The 21,310-nt window shown below is 37.0% G+C and overlaps 1 pseudogene; it reads left to right on the top strand.

Moving 5' to 3' along the window:
* The first annotated feature begins 6,733 nt into the window (after positions 1-6,733).
* On the top strand, positions 6,734-7,154 carry LOC149990795 (PDZ domain-containing protein 11 pseudogene; annotated as a pseudogene).
* Positions 7,155-21,310: the final 14,156 nt, after the last annotated feature.

Raw genomic sequence — 21,310 nt, 5'->3', positions numbered from 1 at the left:
GCAAGCTGGCAAGAACTGGAAGGGACCATCAGCAGCTTACAGATAAGATAAGCTTTTAGAAATGCCTTATTGTCTTTCAAAAAAAATGAACAGATTTTGTGGTGGAATTCAGTAAATGCAGAAAATTCTTTTTATCACGTATGTGCTTTCTGGTTGTTGGATAATTATTTTCTACATAACATACAGCCCTAAAAACTCCTTGCTATTTCATTAATTAAAGTAAATATTTGTTACACTACTCTACTGCAAATCTTTAAAATGCAAGATAATAATGAATCCCATTTTGCAATGCACTGTAAATCATATTAGTAACTTCTGGTGCTCTCCAGGTTTAATAGGTGATAGTTTATTATTCATGTTCAGCATAAACTAAGTCATTAAGATTACAAATTTACAAGTAAGCTACAAAAATTATGCTTGTCTTCAAGATTATGGTTTTAATAATTGAAAGTACTATCTGACCTAGAGCAAGGAAAATGTTGGAAACTTGAAAGTTCATGTGATATTCACGGTTGAGAAAAGCAAGTCTTTCAACACAGGGGTGGGCCATCTTTTTATTTATGTCAGGATTGAAAAACTGGTAAATGAATAAAGAAAAGTTACATTTTTATGGTATTTGTGTGTCTGGAATTCCTTTAAAAGCTTATTTCCAAAATGGAAAAGTTATCAATGCGAGAGGAGAGTTAGATTCTGGCATGAACAGAAGAGGTATGACTTAATATCAAAATAATAAGTCTTTTTTTACAATAAGTAGTAAACCATATAGAAAACTCTAAACCTTATTTGAGTCTGTTTTTTCACATAAAATGAGTAATGACCATACACATGTTGTATTTGTTGCAAGCAAATGGTTTTTTGCTGACCGGGAAGCCCAGCCATTTGAGGGGTATATTCTGAAATAAAACCTTTCTCAAACTCATCTTGAGCTGCTGACTCTATGAGGTTGAGGTTCCTGTTTCTAGTTTTTGAGGTTTCCAAAGGCTTCTAATCATAACCAAAGAGAGACTGACTTCTCTGGAATTCAATTTATTATAGTTGAATGAGCTCACTTCCTGCCCTCCCTCCACTTGTTTCAGTTCAAATTAGTGTCTTGATTAAATTCCAGAAGAGACTTTGCTTACAAGTCTGCCAAGGGCTTGCCCAGTATCCTGAGAGAGTGTACTGCAGACATCTCATAATTACGTGTGTTTTTTTGTCTGTCTTCAATTATTCTCAAATTCTAAATTTTAAAGGATCCTTGTATGTATAAATCGATTGCATAAGGGAGGGGGCAAAACACCAGAAATAATATGTATTAGCCAAAGCACCCTTCCTAGCCTACCTTGCAAGCTAATAGGAAGCAAGGCACACCATAGTTAATTACCTACTATCATCTTCTTTGGTTCCACAATACCCTTTACATATGAGATGGGGCTTCCACTTGGCAGACTGTGTCTGGTGAGATTCATTGAGAGAAATTATAATTTTAGGACTACAAATTTTGTAGATCTCAAGTTTCCTCATCTGTAAAAAGGGAGTTGGGACTAAATGACCTCCAAGTTCTTTTCTCCTCTTTAACTGCGATTCAACTCACTTTGAATCTGCTCCATTATTTGAATTAATAATGTACACACAACTAGAAAATTATCTCCAACAAACAAATTATAAACGCTGGGAAAACAAAGGTCTAGGAGTCTAAAGGTTAGAAACCTAATTAGGGAGATAAAATATATTCTCACAAAGACACATAACAATGCAGGGTACAAAAGGCTATATATCAAAATCAGAGGCATGGGCACAGAGAGTGGAATCGCTAAACTCCAACCCCCACCGATCCACATTGGATGGTGAATTCAGCAAAAATATAAACTATCGTTGTGTGTTTAGCCACTATAATTATAGCAGTATTGCTTGCCCTAACTTTGTATGTATATATATTTAACTCTACCTCTACCTCTATCTGTACCTTTGCCTTGACTTCTACCTGTCTAAAGAGATTACACGCACGCGCACACACACACACACACTTCATGTCGAAAGATGAGACTCTACGTACTTTCTATCATGAAGGTTTCTATGACCCCCGAATAACAATATTGATCACACCTGGTGAAGGCAGGGGTCATGTCTTTTATTCACAAAAGCATCCTCAGAACGTAGTGCCAAGAACATACTAAGTGTCTAGTAAATATTTATTTAGTGAGCGAATGAGGGCTTAAAGTACATAGTGCACTCAGACTTTGTACTAGCATTGCATATATGACTTTATATTGTAATTGCTATATATATTGTCTATCTTCTTTACAGAGCAAGGTGCTCAGTAGATACTCGTTTAACCAAGGTCTGAACTCGGTGACTTTCTTTTAATACTGTATGTGGAGAATACCTTCTGAGATCAACAAAAGAGTTTTGGGGTGTATACATAAAGGCCCTCAGTCAGACCTGTTCTCTAAGTCACTTTCTCTTCCCTTGAGTGACTAATGGCCCTTTCCTGCTTAAGCCAAAGCTCAAGTGTCTTGGTACCCTCAAATCTCCTGAACCATGTTCCTGTTCATCACAAACTTGCCTTTAAGATGACCTAGGCTAAAAGCCTGGTTTCCTGCCTGAGTCCCCAATATCAAAAGAATGATGGTGGCCAGGGGTTAGAGGTTAGGGGAAATAGCAGAGATGTTGGTCCAAGGGTAGAAACTTTCAGTTATAAGAAGAATAAATTCTGGTGATCTAATGTGCAACATGGTGATGACCTTTAACAATATTCTATTATGTACTTGAAATTTGTGAAGACAGTAAATCTTGAGTGTTCTCACCATACAAAACTAGTAACCATGTGAGGTAATGGATGTGTTAATTAGCTTAACTGTCAATTATTGCTCAGTAAAGCTAAAAATAGTATCAACATTTATTGCTATGCATTTGGCTCACAAAATTAAGCCCTCACCAAATGGGCTTTAGTTATAAAACATTTCACATAGATTTAGATTAAAATCAAGCAAAAGAAAAAATTGACCACTTTGGTAACGGTGCTCCCTCATCTTTTCTCCTTACTAGATTCTGTTATAGCAGCACCCAGAAAAGGGTCCTTCCTTTACTACCCCAAATGATTCTATTAACTAATTAAAGGACCCTCTGGTTTCTATGACTTACTTCTTCATAAATTGACCTAACTTTTGACTGTCTCAAGACATTTGTTAAATGGGACTGGGAATTTGCCACAGTCCTAATTGCTCAATAATTGAAAAAATAGAAAGTAAGCAGGAAAAGAAACACTGTAAATGGTAAGACATTCTCCAATGCTGGTGCAATGTACAAAGAAAGAACATGCCCTTGATTTGCCAGTAGGACAGTGTCAGTAAAACTCAGCTATAGCTGTCTTTATTAGAAATGGCTATGGTTTCTATGAAGCCAAAAGCTTCTGCTATTTGTTGATGGGGAAGCAGAAACAGGGAGAGGAGTTTGAGAAAACTACCTTTGATACTATACCTGATCATGTATTTCCATGAACATTAGGGAAGAACCTTTGCCAAGTATTAGCATGAAAAGTGAAATATGATCAACAAAATGGCCTTACTTGTTTAAAAAAAAAAAGAATACAGGGCTATATTGCTTTGCATTTAGAATACATATATAAGGCCAAGTATGCAGTTAGAGAAAAGTCCCCAAATTTCAATTTCCTCATCAATCTCCCTGTCTATAAAAATAATACTCCTCTTCTCTGATTAAACAAGTTCATAGTGGAATGCAAAGCTTTATAAATTCCTCTAAAGAAGCTTGATATAGGGTTTTATTTTCAAGATATAACATGCTAGCTACCTCTACTCTAATGCCTCAAGAGGGAGAGTTTGGGTGCTTTATAACTTTTGGAAGCCTTGGTCTGATGACTGTATTCCTTTTGCTTTTTAAAAAAAAACTAAGAGGGATGTTTCCACTTCAGTGACCAGTTCCTAGTTAAATAACAACTGAGCCCAAACTCTGTGATCCAGTAACTTGTGTGCTTTTATATATGCTGCAGGCAGGGAGACGGGCTGCCAGCCATGGTCCACAGATAAGCAAACCCTTCTAGAGAATACCCTTGTCACAAAAAACCAAGATAATAAGCCACCAACAGCAACTCAAATGATATGTTTAAATATATCAGGTTGGCCAAAAAAGTGCGTATGTTTTTGTTTTAGTTTTTTTGTAAAATAAAAGAAAATTTTTTCATTTTCACCAATAACTTTATTGATTTGGATATTTTGAGTATGTCGGCTATCTCCTGCATGGTATAACATTGATCGTTCTCAGTTAATGTCTCCATTTTATTGCTGTCAACTTCAACTGGTCTACCCGGCTGTGGGGAATCATCCAGTGAGAAATCTCCAGCATTAAACTTCACAAACCACTTTTGACATGTTCGATCAGTCATAGCACCTTCTCCATACACTGCACAAATCTTTTTCTGAGTTTCAGTTATGTTTTTACCTTTCTTGAAATAATAAAGCATAATATGCCAAAAATGTGGTGTATATTCTTCCAGCTCCAATATTAAAATGGCTGCACAAAAATTCACCAATTTGATAAGTTTTTAAATTGCATGCTGACTATGACAGATGTCCTAATAAAATCTAACAAAATTGTTTCAAATGAAGTTAAAGACAACTAAGCACTACTAGAGCCATCTTACCAGGAAAAAACTAAACAAACTTTTTGGTCAAACCGATACCTACACAATGGATGGATGGGGCCTTTGTTGCATCATTAAATTAATAGATACATTCTCAGCTCCTAACTCAATCTGCTCAATGTGTCTAAATATTGCTCTAAAGATGGAGAAGCAGCATGTTAAGTCAACCAATGATACAATCCCTATTAACTTTTTCCTATTATAAAGTTAAGAAAGCATTTACACAATGCTCATGGTAGAAATTTCAAATTGCAAGTCTATGTGTAGATTAACAAAATAAATGAGAACAGTAATTTTCAAAGTTGAGCATGCATCAAAATCATGGGAGGGGAGGCTTATTATGACACAGATTTCTAGACTCCACTCCCAGAGTTTCTGATTCAGTCTGGGAGAGGACCTGTGGATTGCATTTTAAGCAAGACAACATGGTGAGCTCCAAGCAGCTAGCTGAAAAAAGATACTTTGAGAATTACTGTGCTACAGCATGGTCATAATGAGGTTAAAGTTTTAAGTTCAAATCTCAGCTCATTTCAGTCAATTGTTTTATCACAGAGGAAAATCCTGATGTGACCACCCTAACCACACTTGACAGTTTAACAAATGTCTGCCCTTGGTTACAGAGAGGACAAGATGACAAAATAGGTATCTTTCTTTGCAGTCTTATACCCTGTTCTGTAAAATCATCCAAACATATCTGAATTAGTAATTGCAGTCAGGTTTACATAAAAAGAGCATATTTTTTGGATTTAAAAATCTTATCTGAAAATTTTCAAACACAAAATAGAATAATATAATAAACTCACCTGTGTATCATCTCGATTAAATAATTATTTATATTTTGATAAATTTGCTTAATTTATTTTTTAGCCATAATATTTTAAAGTAGACCCAAGATGTCATGATATTGGGTTGGCTAAAAGTTTCGTTTGTTTTTTCCCGTAAGGTGGCTCTAGTAGCTCTTAGTTGTCTTTAACTTCATTTGAAACAATTTTGTTAGATTGTATTGTGACATCTGTCATATCAGTGAGCATTTTTTAAAAAACTTATCAAAATTGGTGAATTTTTCTGTAGCCATTTTAATATTGAAGATGGAATAAAATACACATTTTCAATATATTATGCTTTATTATTTCAAGAAAGGTAAAAACAAAACTGAATGGAAAAAATTTGTGCAGAGTGTGGAGAAGGTGCTGTGACTGATCAAATCTGTCAAAGTGGTTTGTGAAGTTTTGTGCTAGAGATTTCTTACAGGACAATGCTCCACAGTCAGACCAGTTGAAGTTGATAGAGATCAAAATGAGACATTAACTGAGAACAGTCAACGTTATACCACGCGGGTGAGAGCCGACATTCTGAAAATATACAAACCAATAAAGATATAGGTGAAAATGGAAAATGTGTCTTTTATTTTACAGAGAAAACTAAACTGACTTTTTAGCTAATCCAATATTTCTCCCCCTAAATACTTGTATTTCTATACATAAAAAGAACATATGCTTTTATACTGTACTTTTACTTTCAAATACCTGAAATATATTAAGCCTAGACCCAGCTTAGCTGAAGTGTGATCTAGATAATATTCACTCTTCAGGCTAATAGGTTTTAGACTTAACTGCAAAAAGAGTTTTACAGTGAAATAAGTTTGGGAAACCCTGGGTTAAATAGACAGGTTTATTTATTGCAGAACTTTTTAAAGTTCTAGTAGACTAATATACACTAAGAAGCTCCAAGATGATACTATAATAAGAATGCACTACTTCTCTTTTGTATTAAATAATATATTTTAGATTGTTGTTATTATTGCTCTGTGTGTGTGTTTAGTTGTTTAAGGTCAATCTGCAGAAAACATATTTGATAAATGCATCACTAGAAGAATCTAGGGTTTGCTTTACATGTTCAAGAAAACTTTCAAGGAAAAGTGATATAATATTCCAGTAAGAGAAACTAGGGACAGGTTCCTGCCTTCTTTCAGATATTAAAATGAGACTATTCACATAGAAGTGAATTGATTCCTTACAAGTTTAACTTATTAAATTATATTTTCTAGGCTGAATTGGCAGCGAGCTGAACCAGAGCTGGCTAAGGCTTGTCGGCAGGGCCTTACCACAGATGGACAGATGTATTCCTAATGATGACTACCAAGTGGTTTTCCTGCTTGCCTATGAGAATCCCCCAGCATGGATTCCTCCTCTCAGACTACAACAATGAGTTGACCCAGTTTCTTCCTGGAACTGTCACACTGAAGAAGCCCCCTAGTGCTCAGTTGGGATTTAACATCGGAGGAGGAAAGGTCTCTCAGCTGGGAATCTTCATCTCAAAGGTGATCCCTGACTTTGATGCACTTCAGGCAGGACTTCAGGAAGGGGACCAAGTCCTGGCCATAAATGATGTGGATTTCCAAGATATTGAGCATAGCAAGGCTGTTGAGATCCTGAAGACAGCCCGGGAAATAAGCATGCATGTCCTCTTCTTTCCCTACAATTATCATTGCCAAAAAGAGAGGACTGTACACTAGAGAGTTGCAACCCACAGCTATCCACATGCAATCTTCTAGGACAAGGCGGCCAAGTTTCAGGGAAGTCACATACACTCGCATACAGTCTCATACACTTTGGAGACTCCAGTGGGACCCTGTTTTTCCTCCTGTCCCTTCTAGTCTCAAACAAGTAAAGTGTGATGCTCAAGAAAAAAAAATTTTTCTAATTGAATATATTTATAACTGTCCTTTAAAATAAAAGTATCATATAATTATAATAATTTAATCACATCATCATATCCAGAGACAGTTTTTTATGTTATAATAATTTAATTAAAGTATCCTCTTTGATATATATTTTGATAATCTCATTAGAATCAGTTGGGAGTGGCTTAGATATTCACAGAATGATATAATAATTATATTTGCAAAGACTTTCTAAATTAAATGAGAAGTATATTTTATTATCCCTGAAATCAATTTAAATGAAGGCCAAAGGAAGGAAAGATGGAAACAATGATGTGGCACAAGACCAAAGATGAATGTCTGTGAGTTCAAACAATTCACAGCTATTAGTTGAAGTCATTTGGTGTCTAGCTGATTGACTAACCAGATACTTTAGCTTTATGTGAATATATACAAGATTGTTAGGTTAATAAGGTTGTCAAGCACCTGATTTACAAAAAAATAAAAAATAAAATTAACCAGATATTTTCAAAGTATCTAAAAGCTGGGCATTATATAGATTGACTACCTATCTAACAGTTGATAATTCATCTTTTCTATGAATGTTTTTTCATCAGGAAGACAGAACCCCAAAATGTTCAATATCTATAATTCTGTTCTAGTACTAGCTGAGGAAAAAGGTTTAGAAAAGTGCTTTATGAAGTAACATAATCATCCTACACCATCTTGTCCTCCAAAGCAGCTGGTAATCTTTTTAGATGTTCTATGATGATAAACAGAAAAGATAAAACTGATTGTCTCAAACTCAAGATGTTTAGGTAAATAGAGGTGGGCAAGTCCTAGAGGTAAACATAGGCAGAAAAAATTCATATACCTCACAGAGCAATATTTTCACCTACATAGCTCCTAGGTCAAGGGAAATAAAGGAAAGAATAAACAAATGGGACTACATCAAACTAAAAAGTTTCTGCATGGCTAAAGAAAACATCAGCAAAATGAAAAGGGGACCGATCGTATGAGAAAACATATTTGCCAATGATACCTCAGATAAGGGTTTGATCTCCAAAATATATAAAGAACTCATATGACTCCACACAAGGAAGACAAACAAGCCAATTAAAAAATGGGCAAAGGACCTGAACTAACACTTCTCCAAGGAGGACATGCAGAGGGCCCATAGGCATATGAAAGAATGCTCAACATCCCTGGCCATCAGAGAGATGCAAATTAAAACACAATGAGATGCCACCTTACACCTGTCAGAATGGCCATCATCAACAAATCAGCAAACAACAAGTGCTGGTGAGGATGTGGAGAAACAGGAACCCAATGCACTGTTGGTGGGAATGCAGACTGGTGCAGCCACTGTGGAAAACAGTATGGAATTTCCTCAAAAAACTAAAAATGGAACTGTCTTTTGATCCAGTGACCCCACTGCTGGGATTATATCCAAAGAATCCTGAAACACCAATTCACAAGAACCTATGCACCCCTATGTTCATTGCAGCACTGTTTACAATAGCCAAGTGCTGGAAACAACCTAAGTGCCCATCTGTAGATGAGTGGATCAAAAAACTGTGGTACATCTACACAATGGAATACTATGTAGCAGAAAGAAAGAAGGAACTCCTACCTTTTGTGACAACATGGATGGAACTGGAGAGAATTATGCTTAGTGAAATAAGCCAGGCAAAGAAAGCAAAATACCATATGATATCATCTAATACAGGAAACGAATGAACAACACAAACAAACAGGCAAAATAGAACCAGAGGCAAGTAAACAAGGAGCAGACTGACAGTGACCAGAGGGGAGGGGGAAAAAAGGGAAGGGTCTAGTCAAGGAACATGTATAAATTACCCATGGACATGGACAACAGGGTGGGGACAGACTGTGGGAATTGGGGGAGCAATGTGGGAAAACCTGGGACAACTGTAATAGAGCAACAACAACAACAAAAAAGAAATTTAAAATAGTAACTGAAATGATTGTTTTAGGTTATTAGCATTTTAGACATTTTATCTAAATTTTATTGCTGTAGAAATTTTGTTTCCAGGCAGACTATGCATTTTAAAGTGAGCCTGATAAATATCTTAGTATTTAATTTTAATAGTAATCAGTGCTTAACACTTTAGTAATCCGCAATACCCTTAAAATACATAATTCATATTACAGTGACCAATAAAAATCCCAAGTATTCGCTTCTGCCTTTGCTTAACATGAAAAACTGAGATTGGATGTCTAATTAATTAGTAAAATGGTGTTTTGAAAACTTTCCACCAAAATTTTTTACTAGGTACTTTGTGTTTTACTTTTTATTTAGGAGGCCAGGATATGCCACAATGATGAATGATGGTCCATGCTTGAGTGATGTTGTTAGCGGTGGTGTTAGGCCTTGGCTCAGAAATCTCAGTTTTTGAGTGCCGCTAAGAATGAATCCAGAGGGAAGAACTCTAATGCAAGAAGTTTATTTACAAAGTCAGAGAAGCAGAGGAAGTGAGCCAGCTGAGCTGTGTGGTTGCAGGAAATAAGTTACAGAGGCAAAAGTAGGACCCTTGGAGCTTAGGAGAACGAAAGTAAAGATAACGCACCTAAGGGAAGAAGAGGAGGAAAGGAAAAAGGGTGTGTGTGGGGGTGGGGGGAGAGAACACATGCGTGCATATTGGGTGCCCCATTGCCTTAAGGGTTTTTATCTGTTTTCTAAAGGCAGGAATTTGAGGAGCGGTCTCAGGGGAGGATCTCAATAGAATATTTATCAGCTTTCCAAGTATGTCCTTTTAGGGTCATGGTCTCTACTTAGTGGTCAGCGCCAGAGCGGATGTTCATTAGTCACTGCAACTGGTCCTGATGTCAGCCATGGCATCACTTGGTCTGATTTTGCTGCTTCTATGGTCCTGGGGCTGAGGCCTACATGTTATGTCTAGTTTGACCAGAACTCTACCCCTTTGCTCAATAAACTAGAGGCTTTCTTCCTAAGATTACTTGATGCTGATCAGAACCTCATTGTCCTGGGAGCTTAATGCTTAATGGAGTGGTCGTGCAAGGTTTTCTGTGTCAGTCATATGAGGCTCTTCTCCAGCTCTAAGGGAGTCTAAACCACATGACTAGTGACAGGCTAGGGGAGAACAGATCACCCTGGGGGCTAAGTCCTAGCCTATTATAGTTGTTTTCTCTAGTTTTGCTGGTTGCTAGGCATCCAAAACTTTCTGCCCTGGTGATACTCTGTACCTGGCCTATTCCTGCTCTGCTCATGCCTGTCTAACTGCCTACTCTATCAATATTATGTGATGAACTCGGCAATCAGTTTAAGTTTGGTATTTATTTTAGGTTGATTAAATCAGGGGTAAAGATTTCTGAGTCAGACTGCTCTCCAACTTGAAAAGAAATCAATAAATCCTAGTTAATTGGCAGGCAACAGCCTAACCAGATTAAGCGTGTGAACCCTGGGCTGCTACAGCAGCTCAGTAAACTTAATCCTAAAGTGGATGATACAGTAGAAAACCTAGTTATTACGTACTTCTTTGCATGACACTAAACCTATCATTTAGGTGAAAATAAAACAAGTATCTGTAAGGAGAGTTAATACATATCTCTAAGCTTCTTTCCTAAGGTTATAATTGCCTAGATATTAATCTTCTCATGAAAACGTCCTTCTTTAAATCTAATTGTTTATATATCAATAGACACTTGAAGCACAGAAGTGTGCAATAATGTAATTTTAAAACTAATTCAATAGAAATGAAAACAATCTATAGATTATAATAAAGATTATAATCTGATCCTCAATAGTTTAACTGGGCATCTCTTCATTCTGAGTTTTAGTGATTGCATCTGCAAAATGGGAATAATATAATCACATTCCTGTGTTGAAAAGATAAATGAGAACAAATGCAAGGTATTATAATGTTACAGTTGTTAACAATAAAAATTAACTAAAGAATATATATGTATAGTCCATGAACACAGACAATAGTGTGGTAAAGGCAAGGCAGAAGGGGGAGGGGGCTGGGTGGAGGTAGGCAAAGAGGGTAAAATGGGGACCATCTGTAATAGTATCAACAATAAAAATTTTTTAAAGGTGTTTCAGATTTGTAAGTAGCCTACCATCTTTGAAGGCAGAAGTCTGCTTACCTACAAAAGGCACAAACAGCTGGTCAACTTCCAGGGAAAAGTGAAAGGTAATAGAACTATTTTTAAAGGTAGGGGGAGGCAAATCTGCCACCCAAAAATGTGCCTTTATGGATATTCATCTTAAGCTGGCTATTAAGAAACAAAACACTCAGGAAAATCCTTTGCCCCTCCTCACTTCCTGCCTAAAGGAGTTCAGATAGAAAAACCTGCTTCAGGAAGGGAACATTAACACAGTCACCTGAGCACATATAAACTAAGTGTGTCACACAGGGAGGATCTAAGCAAAGTGTGTTTGTTAGACTTCCCTCTGTGTCCCACTTTTTCTGGGTAGCCCTCCAAGATTGTCTGCCAAATGCTTGGTCTTTCTCATCAACCTGTGAGTCGCCTACTTTCTCTCTAAAATCCCAGGCCCCTGCCCCCCAGCTTTCCGCCTTGTCCAGAAAGGCATATAAATCTACACTGCCTAATGTGTTTCCGGTCTCATATATTATGTATGGCACCCCCGAAGAGACATTTTCTTCTATTAATCTGTCTCATGTTAATTTGATTATGGGTCCAACCAGAAGAACTTTAGAAGGTGGGAGGAAAGTTATTTTTCAGCCCCATAGAAGCAAACCATTTCTTTGCTTTTACATGGACCAGTGGTTGCCGAACTGAAGCTTTAAATTTCTACAACAGAATGGAAAATTTTTTGTTCTAACACACATGAAAATAATTATATTATTATTATTTCACCTGTGCTGAAGTTACTTATTGCAAAACACTGATTTAGCAATAAATAAAAAGAAAAATTTAGCTTTTTGGCTGGTATGGCCAAAGCATAGAATTGTCCCTCCAGCCACACCCATGCAAATGTGCAGGAAAGGTGATATTGTAGACATCAAGGGCACTGTTCAAAAATAAGTGCCCCACTAATGTTCCCAAGGCGAAACTGGAGGAGTCTACAGTGTCACCCAGCAGGCAGTGCGCATGTTGTGAACAAGTTAAGGGCAAGATTCTTGCCAAGAGAATTAATGTACGTATTGAGCATATTAAGCACTCTACGAGCCGAGGTAGCTTCCTGAAATGTATGAAGTAAAATAATCAGAAGAAAAGGAAGCCCAAGAGAAAAGGAAGCCCATGAGAAAGGTACCTGGGTTTAAATGAAGTGTCAGGTTGCTCCGCCCAGAGAAGCACACTGTGCGAGAACCAATGGAAGGGAACCTGAGCTGCTGGAACCCCATTCCCTGTGAATTCATGGCATGATGAGAAGAAAGAAAGAAAGAAAATGAAAGGAAGGAAGGTAGGAAGGAAGGAAGGAAAGAACGAAGGAAGGAAGGAAGAAGAAAGGAAGGAAGGAAGGGAGGGCGGGAGGGAGAGAGGGAGGAAGACAAGACCTCTGTACTGTTAAAAAAGAAAAGAAAAGAAAAAGAAAAGAAAAAAATGAAATGGGTAGCCTGATTCCATAATTGACTTTTCACGGATTGGTTTTGGCATCGCCTAGACCACTGATTCTCAATTGAGGATTTCATTCTCTAAGGGTGGATTTCAAAATCTCTAGAGCAATGTTATATGGAGTGTAACTTGAAAAAGTTACTATCATAATATAATTTTATATTTATAAAATAGAAAAGATAAAATATTTTCATAAAAGAATCTATAGAAAATAATACTCTCAATGGAGTTCAGGGACATAAGTTTTTATCTTTCTTAAAAGGAGATATGTGTCTGAATAGGTTAAAAAGCAGTTTTGAATGTTCAACCCCAGCTCCCAGAAGGCTCTGGGAAAGGTTTCTGTTATGCCTGAATAACTAATCTGTTAGCAGGTCATACAAATTGTCAGCATTAGCAACTGGCCCACAGTTAATGCACAGAATATTCACTAACACATAGTAAAGAGGATGGTGAGCAAAGCAGTCACCACAATTATTAAAACTAAGCAATAAAGAGCAGGTTGTCAAAAAGCAAATCAAGACATCCTTGGGTGTTTTGTATGACAGATAGTCTAGGACTGCCATGTTTAGCAAATAATTCTCATTTGGGACATATCCTAAAAAAAAAAATATGGTCTATCTGAAGTTAAAAATTAACAGGGCATCTTGTGTTTTATCTGGCAACGCTGAGTGAACCAAGCGTTCCCTCCAGGCATCAGTAAGATAACACTTCTTAAAGGATTATGCAATATATCATAGTAGCATATATGTAATATATCACAGCAAGCAATTCAAGTTGATCATTTATTCAGAAAATGTTCTTGCTCCCAGCATTGCCCAATAGCTCCTTAATGAGAAAAAGCTGTGTTAGCTGTCACTGTTGAGATTCAAACTCTGGCAGGAAGAGCAAATAAAAACTTACCCCTCTATGAAGAAAACATTAACCTTTGAGGTGAAGCAGAGTGGTCCTACCCCCAAATATGCTTTTTTGGTATATCAGTTATTCTATGGGGATTATTTCTAAGAAACAAAAGACACAGAGCTTTTGACCTACCCACTGACCCCACCCCACTGCCCTTACATGCCTCAAGGAAATCAGAAAAACCTGAAGGGAGCTTCACCATAGCATAATATGAACTAAGTGTGGCAGACAGGGCAGAACCTACAAAATCTGTTATGCTCCCCATTGTTTCTGGGTGGACCTAAAATAACTTGATTACCAATTTTTGGCTCTTTCTCATCTATCTGTGAATTGCCTTCTTTCCCTTTAAAGTCGTAGACCCCTGCCTCCCTCTCCTTAGTCCCGAGTGGCATATAAATCTCAACTCTCCAGTATGTCCTTGGGCCTCATGTCCTTATGAAACCCCAGTATGTCCACATATAATAAATTTGGTCATTTTCTTCTGTTACTCTGTCTCATGTTAATTTTCTTAGTCCAGCTAGAAGAACTTAGAAAGAAAAAATTTATTTTTCTCCCCCATGCCTTTAAAGCTTGATATAATACACGCTTTGCTACAGTATCCATACTTTCTTCATTCTGAGAGTTCAGCCTTATGTTGGGACATAGCCTACAGAGCCATTCATCCCCTCAACCCAAGTCATTGGAAATTAGAATTGAGGAAGTGAGGTAAATAAATGAGAAGAAACGTGGTACAGGAAAGGGCAGTGGGTGAACTGGGGTTCAAGGGACCAGAGTTCACTTTCCTTTCCTACCATGAACTTATTATGTGACTATGAGAAAGTCATTGCACCTCTTTGGGCATCAGGATTCAAAATAGTAAAATTAGTAAGTTAGACTGGTGATTTACTCAGCAGTTGTTTGCTAAGCTCCTTTTATATATCAGAACCAGAGCTAAGGAACTGAGATACTCCTATCAAGGAGTCGAAGGGCCACTATGCCTCTATAATTGAATATTCTACAATCTGGATTTTGAAATTATTTTTCAGGTCTTCTTTGGAGAGAACACTGACCATGTTACTCATCCAAACTTCCTCGAATTCTTTGTAAAAGTTTGAGTAATTTAAAAATTAATAGCATACTATTTCAGTGATAAATTTTGCAACTCCTTCCTCAAAGTTAATATTAACCCATCAAATGTAAATTTCAAATCTTAAGAGATGATGAAACTGTAGGTGATGTAAGTTATTCTTTCAGGTGTGTCACGGAAGTAATTTTAGAGTATACATAACTTTTTGAATAATGTTTTAGTAAGAATTGCTTGAGTTACAGGTCACATGTAAAGCAGTTTAAAGGCCTTATTGACAAACACATCCCTACAGACTAATATGAATGAACAGATCTTTGCTTGACAGTTCAGCTTGGATGAAAACATACAATTAACAGATTGAACAAGCAATGTAGATGTTTCCCATCAACCTATGACAAATGAAAGGTAAGCAGAGCTGTATGCCTCTCATAAATTGCTGCCTGTGTTATGCTGAGGCTTGTGTTATATTGAAAACGCTTTACATCTGTGAATGGAAAATGAAAATCCTGTCAACCATAGCCAGATGTGCTTTGCACAGAAGATAATGTGCACTACTTCACTATGGACACAAAGTCAATGAACACCCCACAAACCCAGGCTGGTGGAGGGTGGGCATTTTAGCATTAGTTCCAGGGCAGCTCAGAAACAAAAATGAAATGAAAAATAAACCAAACAAACCACTTCCAAATTGCAAATTTACGCTAAGACTAATTCTATGTTCAAAGAACAATTCTTTAAAAAATAAACCAATAACAATGTTAATATTTACACACATGGGTAATTGCATGCGATAGTATATAAAACCAAACATATACTCTCTTTTGATCCTAAACCACCATGAAATTTCAGGTGGAAAACTTTATTCTGATTATTTTTCCTAAAGTAGCACATATTAAGCAATCTTTAATCAGACAGAAAGATGGTGTCTGCTGTAGATACTAATTAGCATTCAGATTCTTATATTATAATTACAGGTATAGCTTAAGGTGGAATAGTGTAATAAAATGAGTAATTTGGAAATCTGGAAGAAAAATTCTGGCTTCAAGGCCCTATCTCCACAATTACTAAATAGTTCTCTGAGTGGCTTTCAGCAATTTACTTGTGTCCCTGAACCCCAAGTCTTCTTGTCCATAAAATGGGGATATGTTAGTACCCACATCACATGAGGTTCAAATGGAATGATATTGGTGAAAACATCTCTTAACTTCTAAGTATTATAAAATGTTAATTATAACAATAATGATGCTAATAAATCCATGTCATAATTGTCCCTCATAGGCTTTTCTGAGTATTGATTGGAAAACATGGGTTGGATTTTGATGTTGAGTAAAATAGAATAGTCTCTGGAATAAAATCTGCCTCCATACTAAGGTTAATTTCACATATCTGAGTATACCTGATCTAACAACTGCCATGGTCAACTCCTTCTCATGATTCAGGTCTCAGCTCAAGAGCTACCTCCCTCAGAGAGGCCCTCCTTGAACACAGTAGCTAGAGTAATGTCTCTTATTTCAGTATCCATAAAACCGTTTTATTTTATTACATGGAATGTGTTGCCACTTGAATTTTTTTTTATTTTTTTTAACTTTTTTATTTTTGATTTTAATTTTTTTAACTTTTTTATTTTTGATTTTTCAATTACAGTTGTCCCATTTTCCCCCATTTCTCTCCCCCACCCAGCTGAAATTATTTTTTAACGTAACTATCATTTATCTTCCCACATAAGAATGTGAGTTCCAAGAAGATACAAAATTTATTTGTCTTGTCTACATGTTTACCTCTGTGTTCCCAGTGGTTACACAAGTACTTGGCACATAGAAGAATTTCTTTTTTTTTTATTATTCTTTTTTTTAATGTGTTTTATTGATTACAGTGTTACATTTGTTCCAATTTCCCTTCCCTCTGCTCCCCTCCACCTGGTGGCCTCCCTCCCTCCCCTTGTCTCCCCCTTTTTAGTCCATGTCCATTGGTTGTACATATAGTTCTTCTCAACCTCTCTCTGTCTATTCCATTCCCTCCTACGATGCTTCTTAATTCCTATACCATCTCCCTCCCTCTCCCCTTCCCCTTCCCTGCTGACCTCCCCCCAATATGCTCCCCATACCTATAGTTCTTTTTCCACTCTCATTGCCTATTTAGTTTGCCTTTGTTTCAATTCCCTAGCTTCTGTTGTTGGTTCTTGTGATGCAGTTTTCATTTTAGTGTTCATAGTTTTGATCCTCCTTTTTCTAAACCAGTCCTTTTAACATCTCATAACAGTGGTTTGGATCTAATGAACTCTTTCAGTTTTATTTTGTCCTGGAAACACTTCCTATTCTAAATGACAGCTTCGCTGGATAAAGTACTTGTGGTTGTAGGTTTTGGATTTTCATTACTTTGAATATTTCTTGCCAGTCCCTTCTTGCCTGCAGGGTCTCCCTTGAGAAGTCAGCTGATAGTCTAAATGGGATCCCTTTGTACATGATTCTTTTCTTCTCTCTTGCTGCTTTTAAGATTCTCTCTTTATCTTTAACTTTTGACATTTTGATTATAATGTGTCTTGGAGTGGTTCTCCCTGGGTCCAGTTGTTTTGGAACTCTCTGTGCTTCCTGGACCTGTAAGTCTATTTCCTTCCCCAAGTTTGGGAAGTTCTGCTTTATTATATTTTCACTTAATTTTTCAATTTCTAGTTCTTCTTCTTCACCCTCTGGCAATCCGATCCTCCATATATTTGATCTCTTATAGCTGTCCCAGAGGTTTCTGATCCTCTCATCATTTTCTTTGCTTCCCATTTCCTCTCTGCACTGGTTGACTGTTTGTTCCTTCTCTATGTTCTGGTTTGTTGATTTGAACTCTGGATTTTATTTCCTCACCATCTGTCTCATATGAGGTTTTGTTCCTTTCAGTATGAGTGTTTTTCAATTCTTTCTCATCTTTTTCCAGATCTTTTGTTAATTCTGTAAGCCACCTGATAACAATGGCCCTGAACTGAGCCTCTGACAGGTTTCTTATCTGTTCATCTGTCAGGTTCTTCATCTGTTGCCTGGTGAGCTGCGCCACCGGGATTTCTATAGTCGTCTGCCTCATTTTGACAGATGCGTTTTGCTTTCTTGGGCCAGCTATAGGGGGCAGTGCCTGTGTACTCATCACAACCCAGCGACCGGCGGCGATCTGCAACCTTTTTTGCCGCTCTGTGGCCCTTTGTCATCACAACCCAGTGACCGGCGGTGGTCCAGCAACCTTTCTTGCCACGCTGTGGCCCTTTGTCGTCACTGCCCAGCAACCAGTGGCTACCCGCAACCTATTTCGCAGCCCTGTGGCGCTTTGTGTGGGGGCGGGGGTCCAAGATGTATTCCCGCAGTTATTCCGCTAGGAGACCGGGATCTGTCCTCCCGCCCCCTGGGCCTCACTGTTCGAGGTGATGTGGTGGCTGCTTCTCCCACCGTTGGGGTCGCGAGCTGCCGGGGTTAGACTGCAGCTGAGATTGCTCTCCCTGCCGCTGTCCCTGGTGCTACTGCAAACAGCACCGCCCCCTTTCACTCTTCTTACCTGCCCAAAGGGCGCTGCTGGTTTATAACTTTGTACGTTGGGCTTCTGTGTAGTTTTATTTTCTGAAATTTCTAGTTATCTTTTGTTTTGAAGGAGTTGTATTCCTCTCTAGTTGTAGAGGGAGACCGAGCGTGTCCATCTAAGCCTCCATCTTGGCCGGAAGTCCCCACATAGAAGAATTTCATAAACATTTACTAAATAATGAAGTGAATGGAATAACTAACTTCATGAAGCAATATAATTGATATAATGTCATTTACTGGGCTTGATTTTTTCCAGAGTTGTTCCCTAGAGGGTTTTTTTTTTCTAAATGCAATGCTCAGGTTTATTTTTTTCCCTAGTCAAATGCTTCAAAATTCAAGTTAATTCTCCAGGTGAGTAATTAGGATAAAACTTAATTCTTCAGATGAATTCTAAAGAATTGATTATTTCTCCCAAGGCTATTGGGCTGCATTTAAATCACCATTTCACTTTGGACTCTGAATGATCCAATTTATAACTCCCCATGAATCAAATTAACTAGATAACTGCCAAAATGTAATCCCATTCAGAGAGTGAAATATCCGGTTTTATTGTCTACATTAGTTAAAATGAACTCCATTAGTTAAACTTCACTTCCATTTGTGCTGTTTTAAGATAACCTTTGTTGTAAGCTTTTAGCCCTAAGAATGAATGTAGTCTTAAAATTTGCTTAATTTTCCTTAGATTATTCAAAATTTTAAATGCCATTCTTTTTCCCCTTCTGCCACTGACTTGACACACATAGCCCATAAGAACATAAACATCTCACCAGGGCTTTACATTATGACTGTAAATAAAGTGCCAGAATTTTATATATGATTCATTGTTAATAAAATAAAATATAACTCTGGCTTCAAGTGGTTGCTGTTATGTAACTTTTATGAAAATTAAAGTTTTTGCCTTAGGAAAAACTGTTGCATGGTCTTGTAAAACTTTTTGAGCTTTTGTGTGAGGCTGTCTATTAAAAATCCATCCCAAGGGATTATAAACTTGAATTAAAGACAAATAATTCTTTTGCCCGGGCTTTTAACCAGGTTTTAGGTACTACTCCTATATTATTTATGCTTTTTTTTTCCCAGTAAAATCTTTTATATTTTCATTTTAGTTCCCATTCTTTAAACATCTGGCTATAGCTATACCTGCAGTTTTCTATGAATGTGGACAATTATGGTAGGAGTTATTGTTCTATTCTTGTGCATTAGCACCTGTTACCATTATAAGGCCTGCAAGCAAATAGCTCAGAAATAATAGCAACAGATTTAGAAATGAAAGTCACAACACTTTTGTACTCATATAGCACCATTTTCTCCCTAGTAGGTTTCTTTATGAAAACCATTTCATCAATCCTTTAAGTAAGAGGTTGGCCAATTTTTCTTTCTGTAAAAAGGCAGATAGTAAAATGTTAGACTTTGCAGATCATCTAGAATCTGTCATAACTACACAGCTCATCCCTTATCGGGTGCAAAAGCAGAATGTAAGTAAATGGACATGGCTGTGTTTCAATAAAGCTTGGTTTATGGGCACAGAAATTGGAATTTCATATAAGTTTCATCTGTCCCAAAATTCTATTCTTTTTTTGGTTTTTTGTTTCAACCATTCAGAAGTGTAAAAGTTATTCTTACCTCACGAACCATACATAAACAGAAGGCAGACTGCATTTGGCTGAGGTTCATAGTTTGCCAACCCCTGCTCTAAGCTGTCCCAGGACACTGAACGTGGCAGAAATAATTATCTCTTTTTACCTCTGGTGATGGCAAATAAAGCACTAAAAACTAAGGAAGCTGTAGCAAGTTCAGAAGAATTTATGGCCATTTATTCATTCAGCAAATTATTTCTTGAGTGCTGATTTGACTAGAAAGGAATATTGCTAAATCCTCTCAAATTTCTTCCCAAAATTCAAGTATTAATATGTGCCTCACACCTGCAGGTCAAATAATTTTCTACACAAGGACAAAGTCCTTGCTTTAATACTTAGTGACACTACAATGAGTGGCTAAAAATTCCATATCAATTTTTCAAAGAAACTAAAACTATAGGAGAAATAAAACCTGATCCTTACATATTTCAGTCCTATTCATACTGACGTGATCTAGTGTTCCTATGCAAAAAGGGGAGCAAAAGCAAACCAAAACAAAACAAAAAATAAATAACAACAAAAAACAAGCCAAAGTGGTATTCAACAAAATTAGGCTGAGAACAACATGGAAACTTCCAGGTCCAAATGTATAAAATATATAATCTATTAAATAGTTTTAGGTTAACTCCTCAGACAATCAGGTGGCGTTATGATATGGGGGCCAAGTAGAAAAATTATTACTCTAACTAGTTGTTTGAGCCTTGGTTTTAGAAAATTCAAGAATAGTCAATGTTCTAAAGCCTCCAGCTCAAATACAATACTTAATGGACCTTTTAAAGAGCATTTCTATGCTATAACATAACTTTTAAAATTTTCTATTTAGCACTCCAAGCATCTAGGGGTCTATTTAATTTAAATTAAGGTAGTTCCTACTAAAACAGCCAACTTATTCCTCTGAAGTATGAGTTCAAGTACAACAGGTTACATATTTGAAAAACTTAGGTCTACGTTAAATGTGTATATTCTATATGGATCCCTAAGAAATACAATTCAATTTCACAACCCTTTTTCATTTAGCTCTCTTGTCATCAGTTATTATCCTTCTTACTGCATATTCATTTCAAATCACATATTGTGCATATTGAATGTGTAGAAATAATATGCATTAAAGGATTAAAGAAACAAAGTGGTCCACTAAGCTTTGGGCCACATCATTTCTGTGTGCCACAAGTATCAAGCATTTGGTTAAGTTTTCGGCAGGGACAGGTACTGATGTTACTTTTAGAAGACTGATCACAGTCTGAATGACTCTTCATCAAACAGGCAGGTTAGGACTTTGGAGAAAATAACTCT

The sequence above is a fragment of the Furipterus horrens genome, unplaced genomic scaffold, assembly GCF_987537825.1.
Source record: "Furipterus horrens unplaced genomic scaffold, mFurHor1.1.pri manual_scaffold_17, whole genome shotgun sequence".
Taxonomy (NCBI): domain Eukaryota; kingdom Metazoa; phylum Chordata; class Mammalia; order Chiroptera; family Furipteridae; genus Furipterus; species Furipterus horrens.
Note: the sequence above shows the minus strand (reverse complement) of the source record. Positions and strands in the feature narration are given on the sequence as shown.